The sequence below is a fragment of the Nanorana parkeri genome, unplaced genomic scaffold (assembly GCF_000935625.1).
Source record: "Nanorana parkeri isolate BGI_ZX_2015 unplaced genomic scaffold, ASM93562v1 scaffold208, whole genome shotgun sequence".
NCBI lineage: Eukaryota > Metazoa > Chordata > Amphibia > Anura > Dicroglossidae > Nanorana > Nanorana parkeri.
In genome coordinates, this window is record NW_017306476.1 from 1,702,045 (window position 1) to 1,709,128 (window position 7,084).

The following is a 7,084-nucleotide window of genomic DNA, read 5'->3' on the forward strand; positions in this document are numbered from 1 at the left end:
CACATACTGTCACTGGCAGTTCAAGACAGATCACATGACTCATAATTGCAGACATGCTCAGTTCATATGCTTGGACATTTTGCAGCTGAAACTATTTCTTTCTTGTCCTTTGAGCTACACAGACTCATTTGGGTTACACTACTGCCTTCAGGAGGATTGAACACTGGCAAAAATTGTGAGCTAGGCCCCGTATAAGCGCTCCTCTAAGCAAGATGCCCTTGCTTTTTGTTAGTATCCCAGGAGAAATAGACATCTTTTTTTAAGCTCTGCAGAGAAAAGTCTAACCAATATTTCTAGGCTATTTTGTTATTCTATTGACTTCAATCTGGACTTCACTGGACTGGATGTGTGGGGCTAGCCTGCAACTTGAACTTCGGGCACTGGGTGGTGCATTGTGGTGTTTTCCAGGCCTTCAGGTACTAATAAAATATAGGCGCGAAGGACAATCCTCCTGCTGCTCCTGTTTTCATAACTCTACATGGATCTTCAGTACATTGCCACTGCCCATATACAGTTAAATGGTCAGCTCCAGATGCCTGACCCTTAGCAGCACCAGCGGCCTGGGTTTGTGCATACTTGAGGCCTTGCCTCCCACTTTGAGCCTTGTTGCATTACCCCTACCTAGGCACATGCCTGCACATAGACACAAAGGGGGCAACCCTGCTGCTATGGGTGACCCCAGCCCATGGTGGTTCTGGGGATATCGATTCGGTATCCTCTGAGGGAATCAATGCCTGCTATCCGGAACCAAGCACCCCCATAATTATAGAGTCTACATCATCAGGGTCTTCCTCAGTTCCGTCAGGTGAGGCTGAGTTTTCCTTCCCTGTCAGCAGCGACCTTCAAATCCACTCAGTATTTTGTGGGGTGTCTCACGTGATACCTCATGGATACTGACTGCAAAACCTCAAATGCACATTCCAGCACCTTCCCCTGCAGAGTCTATCTCTGACCTTCCTGAGTCCTTAGAAGAGGCCGGACCACTGGTCCCTGTGAGCATCTGTGTCTCAGATTTTGAGTCCATATCTGAAGAGACTGTTTTTCTGTTTTTGAGGCACTGCAGTCTCCTGGTATCATCTCAGAACTAGAAGGGGTCATTTCGGATGCAATGGTACTGCCCTACAGTTGGAGTCTGTTGTTTCCATCTTTGAATCTTTCAGAGCTCCTACAGCTGTAAGGACTTCCCATTACACCTACTATTCAAAGTATTCCTCTATGTGGACTGTAAGCACCCTAATTGGTCCAGGGCCCTACCCAAGAGTGTGCTGGAACTATTGTCTTTTGAAAGGAAATGTATTAAATGGTGGTCGATTCCCAATGTGCTAGATGAGTAGGTGTTCCTATTTTTAAGGATCCTACTGACAGGCAGCTAGAATCCCACCTTAAATCCCAGCTTTATCTGGCTGGTTCTGCCCTCTGTCCTATGTTGATCGTGACCTTAATCTGTCAAATTGTGTTGGACTGGGTTAGATCCCTCAAAAGGGATCTTTCCACTGCTGGGGTAGACTTCTGTTTTACGAAGTGTGTGGAACACTCTTACTCTTCAGTTGCGATGGCTTGATGCAAAGCATCTAAGCTTATGTTCCGTATAGGTCTGAATTCCATACAGATGCGCAGAGCACTTAGGTTACACTGTTGGGATACTGATGCCATATCCAAAAAGCATATGACTTGCTTGGCTTTTAAGGGACTTCTTCTTTTCGGCCATGCATTTGACAATGTGCTTAGCAATGCTGCAAGAGGCCAGAGTGTCAATCCCATCTACTTCTACAGTGAGTATCCTCAGAGCCTGATTCCCACTAAGTCCACAGGCTTGAAGTCAGAGGTCAGGCAACCCCTCTGAAAAGCCTTCTGCATTAAGGTGCATCCCCACTTCTACAAGTGATTCTAGTGATTGTGCATCCTGGTGGGTTGTTGGGTAGTTTGCCTCTCCTGCATTTAGGTGCAGAGAGTTTCTCTTTGGGCCCACAGTTGCTCCTTTGTTATCACCCTGATGCTATTTCACAGAACAAAGCTCCTTTCCAAGTCTCCCTGTGGTCCTTCTACACCTGGACCCCTAGCTCCAGTTCATATGTCTGTTTCTGGAGCTGTGCCACATCAGGGCTACACCCCCTTCCTCAAGGAAATCCCCTGTCCTTGGAATATATAAAAGCTTCTCATGGTACATGGTACCCCTCAGAGTCCAGGCCCATCTCAGCCACCTCTCAGTTTCAGTATCCCCAGAGCTATCATCTAGTTTTTCAGAACAGATAGTTCCATCCATGATGAGGAATGTAAGTTTCCTGGTTTGGACTCCGTTGGTCGATTGCAGTGTCTTTGCCTCTGGAAAGGAGTGGGAGTGCTCCATGCAACTAGGGCCGTTGGAAGGGTGAGGCGAGTGAGGCACACACCTCAGGCGCAGCCAGGGCCGGCCTTTGGGGTGTGCAAGCACAGGGTGCCATGGCAACAGGGGTGCCAGGTGGCTGACACAGCTCAGCCTCAGGATGGCAGGGAGTAGAAGAGCGGCACAGCCTGCAGCTTCTCCTCGGTTACCCGCTGCTCTCCCCCACCTGTATGGGCTGAGGCAGCGGGGATCCGAGGAAAAATGGAGCACTGCTGTGGGGGGGGGGGCTGAGGAGTGAGCTGTCATCCAGGATGGCCGACCCCCCCCACGTTCTTCATCGCTTAATTTCCTGATCCGCTGTGTGCAGCACAAACACTGGAGTGATAAACTCATCAGTCCAATGTTTGTAAACAACTGGGTACGTATATGTACTATGTGTCCCCAGTTAGGGATGAACATGAAGTGCTTTACATCACTTCCTGTTCATTCGTGAATTTCTGAATGGGTAGAAGCTCTCACTATAGAGGCTTCTACCCATTCATAACTGGACAATAGTAAATATTTTACTATCACCAGTTTCTAAATTAATGGGAAGCTTCTAAACAGCAGAGGCTGCAGAAAAAGAGATTGAGGACTCTGTGTCCCCCAATCCCTTTTTCTATTTTAAAAGGAACTGGGAGAAAGAGACTGCAGGTGCCTTAGCATTGTATCGGCAAATCACTGATTGAGGTTGCTATGCATTGCAGGCTCCAATAAAAAAATTAATAAATGCATTTATAATTTTTTTGCAAAAGGTGGAATATGCCTTTAATCAGTAAATTTCACATTATCACATTTGCTAAATATTTAACATCATCTTCTGTAACATTACAAATGTATCAGTGTGTATGTTTTTTTAAAATATTACATTTCTACTCACCATAAGAATATTTCACATATACTAATGCCACTTGTAACCACTGCCTACAATTATTTCTATACTTACACATTAAAAATAAAAACTTCATAATAGTTTTCCTTTTAATGATGTAATCATTGCCAACTAATCCACTAGACCTTTGGGGCCAAGAAAGTTCCCATGTGGGAGCAATACTTGTGTATGTAGGAAACATTGAATCATTATCATAGTATGTAACAGTTTTATGATAATGCCAAACAGTGACATCTAGTGATCAGAAATGTACAGATGAAATCTATTCAGGCCATGCTATCTGTGCCATTTGTAAGAAAATGTATTTTAACCTATTCCTATTTCTGACACAGAATGGTCCCAGATCTTCAATAAAATTGTTATATTAGCTGAAGGGCATTAGCTAAAGTCTTAAAGAAAAACGTTGCATTCACAAAAAAATCTATAACATCATTATAATTGTTATACAAGCCGTTTTTTTTTTCAATTTCTAAAACTGGAAGACAAATTAAACATTGCTTACTTTTATCTATGGCAGCCTGTTGGAGTCCTCTAGGATGTGGGCAGAATACCTGCACAAATCTCACTTCCTGCTGTTTTAATTGCTCGCTACTTTTGCCAGAAGCCTGCACAGACCATCAAACTGCAGGCATCCATTGCAATAGAAGTTTCAGTTTTGGAGAGGTGCTTTCTAAGACTCTTGCATATAAAGTAATGCTCAGGCTGCTTCTTTTCTTATTCCAAGATGAGACAGTGTAACTGGTATTAATGAATGCAGACCTCTTATTTAGTAGTCAGTTGAAATAAAGGGAATGGTAGAGCTCACATCACAGGACAGGAAGAGGTAATTTGCAATAAGGTTTTCTAAAATCCATGAACTGACAATCATTTACCTAGAGGGTATTGGTTTTTCCTTCTCAATATACATGGGCTTTCACCTTAAAGTAAATCTAAAATGCAAAATCATAATTAATCATTTGATGAAAATATACATAGAAGGTTATGTTCTGTGAAAACTGAACAGTAGATCTAGATATAAAAAGATAATCTCAACTTTTTCTGAAAATGTTGGGCAGGCCCTATCACCTTCCATGCTCTAAGAGCCCGACATTTGCAAGAGAGAGGATGGGACCATAAGGTATGCCGCCGAGTGAACTTCCCCTCCTTTCTTTGCCGGTGTCCATCACCAAGATGACCGCTGGCAGGTAAGTGCACGTGATGGCCATTCCGGGTGACACCATGTCTGGGGACCGCCCCTGCACTAGTATATCTAAAACTTAAAAGAAAACTTAGCTGTCACCCTTAGCTGTACTGACGTTAACCATGCACTGTCTATAATTCATATTTGTGTGGAGAAAGCAATGTAAACAATACTTTCTTGCAAATCTATTTTCATGGAGAAAGCAATGTGAAAGCTACTTTCTTGTAAATCCTATTTTTTTCACAAAGATTGGAAACGTTTTGATCACAAATTGCTATGTCAGGTGCTGTCATAGCATCTCTGTTGGATTTAGGTCTGGTCTGTGTCTACGCCAGTCCAAAATGCTTCTTTTCAGCCATTCTAATGTGGACTTGCTTTTATGGATTTGAATAACTGCTTTTGCAGTATGCAACTAAACTTCAGATTTAGAATCTTCAGGAATGACCAAATGTTCTGCTTGAGAATTTTCCTTTGACAGGATCTATGAATGGAAAAACTGTTTACTATCAGCCACCAAAATAGAGGGACTTGCATTTCCTAATGGAATACATGTGCGGAGACATCACCACAGTTGTAGTCCACTGTCACTTGTTCATGTCCCTGGTGCTGAATGTGCATACCTTGGTACGGACATGGGAGACTGAAAGAGTCTGCAGGAGCCAGAGCATTGCACCCACGATCCACTAATTGCAATTGCAATGCTTTACTGCCTCCACTGCAAAATGGAGCTAATGCAATTTATTTTCTTTTATAAATGTGTTCATTTGTGTATTCATTTTAAAAGGTGGACTTTGCATTTAATAGCTGGACACACCCTTGCACACTTAACTAATAAGGTGTGGAAGGGAGAGGCTGGTGGGTGAAACTGATCCCTTCTCTGCTAGGAATAAGCTAAGACTGGGAGATGACCAACCAGTCCAGTGGAGAGCCAGAAGACTAAAGTTTTTCTTGAGGTTTTGTGTTCTAATAACCCCTGTGGGGGTGTACTTTGATGCTTGTTTTGTCCTTTAGCACACTTTGGGTGTAGACTACCTCTCAGCGAACTATGTTTGAAGCTGACCCCCTACAATACTATATACACACACACACACACACACACTACTGTGCAAAAGTTTTAGGCAGGCGTGAGAAAATGCTGTTAAGTAAGAATACTTTCAGAAATAAGTGATAATACTTTATTTTTATCAATGATTAAAATGGAAAGTAAATGAACAAATCAAATCAATATTTGGTGTAATATTGCCTTCAAAACAGCATCAATTCTTCTAGGTACACTTGCACACAGTTTCTGAAGGCTGCCTCAAATCCTTCTGTCTCTGCATGTAATCCCAGACAGACTCGATGATGTTGAGATCAGGGCTCTCTAGGGGCCAAATCATCACTTCCAGGACTCCTTGTTCTTCTTTACACTAAAGATTAGTTCTTAATGACATTGGCTGTATGTTTGGGGTCATTGTCCTGCTGCAGAATAAATTTGGGGCCAATCACACGCCTCCCTGATGGTATGCTTCACTGTTGCTGCAGAGGCTCATTATTGTACTCTCCAGCCCTTCAGCGAACAAACTGCCTCCTCTTACAGCCAAATATTTAAAATTTTGACTCATCAGTCCAGAGCACATGCTACCATTTTTCTGTGGCCTTGCTGCCACAAAGCCATACTTCTGACATGAAAACAAGGCTTAGCAAATCAACTATCCACGATAACATAGGAAATAAAAGATACATATGAGACTATTAAAGTAAATCCTTCACACGCTTGGGCAATTCAAGTTGAGCGTATGATAAACAGAAATTGCCTCCAATAAAAACTGCATGTTAAAACAGTCAAATATAAAATAAAAACTTAGAGGGGAATTTACTTAGACTAGAGTAGACAAAATCTGGAACAGTTGCCCGTGGCAACCAATCAATTTCTAGCTTCCCTTTTTTAAAACTTAAAGGGGTTCTAAAGCCTCCGTTTTTTTGCCTATATCTACTGCTATCAAGCAGTAGATATAGGCAAAAAGTTTTTAAAAAAAACGCTTTAACATCGGTTTAAACTTACCTCGTTATCGCTGCGCGCTCCCGCCCGAGAATCCGAAACGGCTCGGACGGCCGCAAAGCAACTTGGGGCGGGCGCATGCGCAGTTCGGATTCTCGTTTGGGAGACGGGCAGAGACGCAAGGTAAGTCTATGGACGCGTGCACCCGCATGCACTGTCAGGATCCAGAGCACCCCCAGGTGGTGCTGGAGCCATGTCCTGCAGTTCCTGTGCTCGCCTGCGGGTGTCTCCAGCAGCCAGGGACTGTAAGGAACCTGCAGCTCCAGTACTCACCTGCGGGTGTGCCCCAGCTGTGACGGATCATCCCATCACCTGGTGCTTCCTGGGAGGGTATTTAGGCCCTCCCTGCAGTCAGGAAGCTGGCTCAGTATTTGCGTCGCCTGCAGTTGACTGATTCCCATAAACCGGAAACCCTGCTTCCTGAAACCCTGCTTCCTGAAACCCTGCTTCCTATCTGCAGACCTGTCACCGACCCGGCTTGTTACCCGACCACTCTCTTGGATCCTGTTCCTTTACCGTGCTGCTGCCCTCCCGTTAACGACCCGGCTTGTACCTGACCACTCTTCTTTTATCCTGAGGCCTGCCATATATCTGCAGGCCTGTTACCCC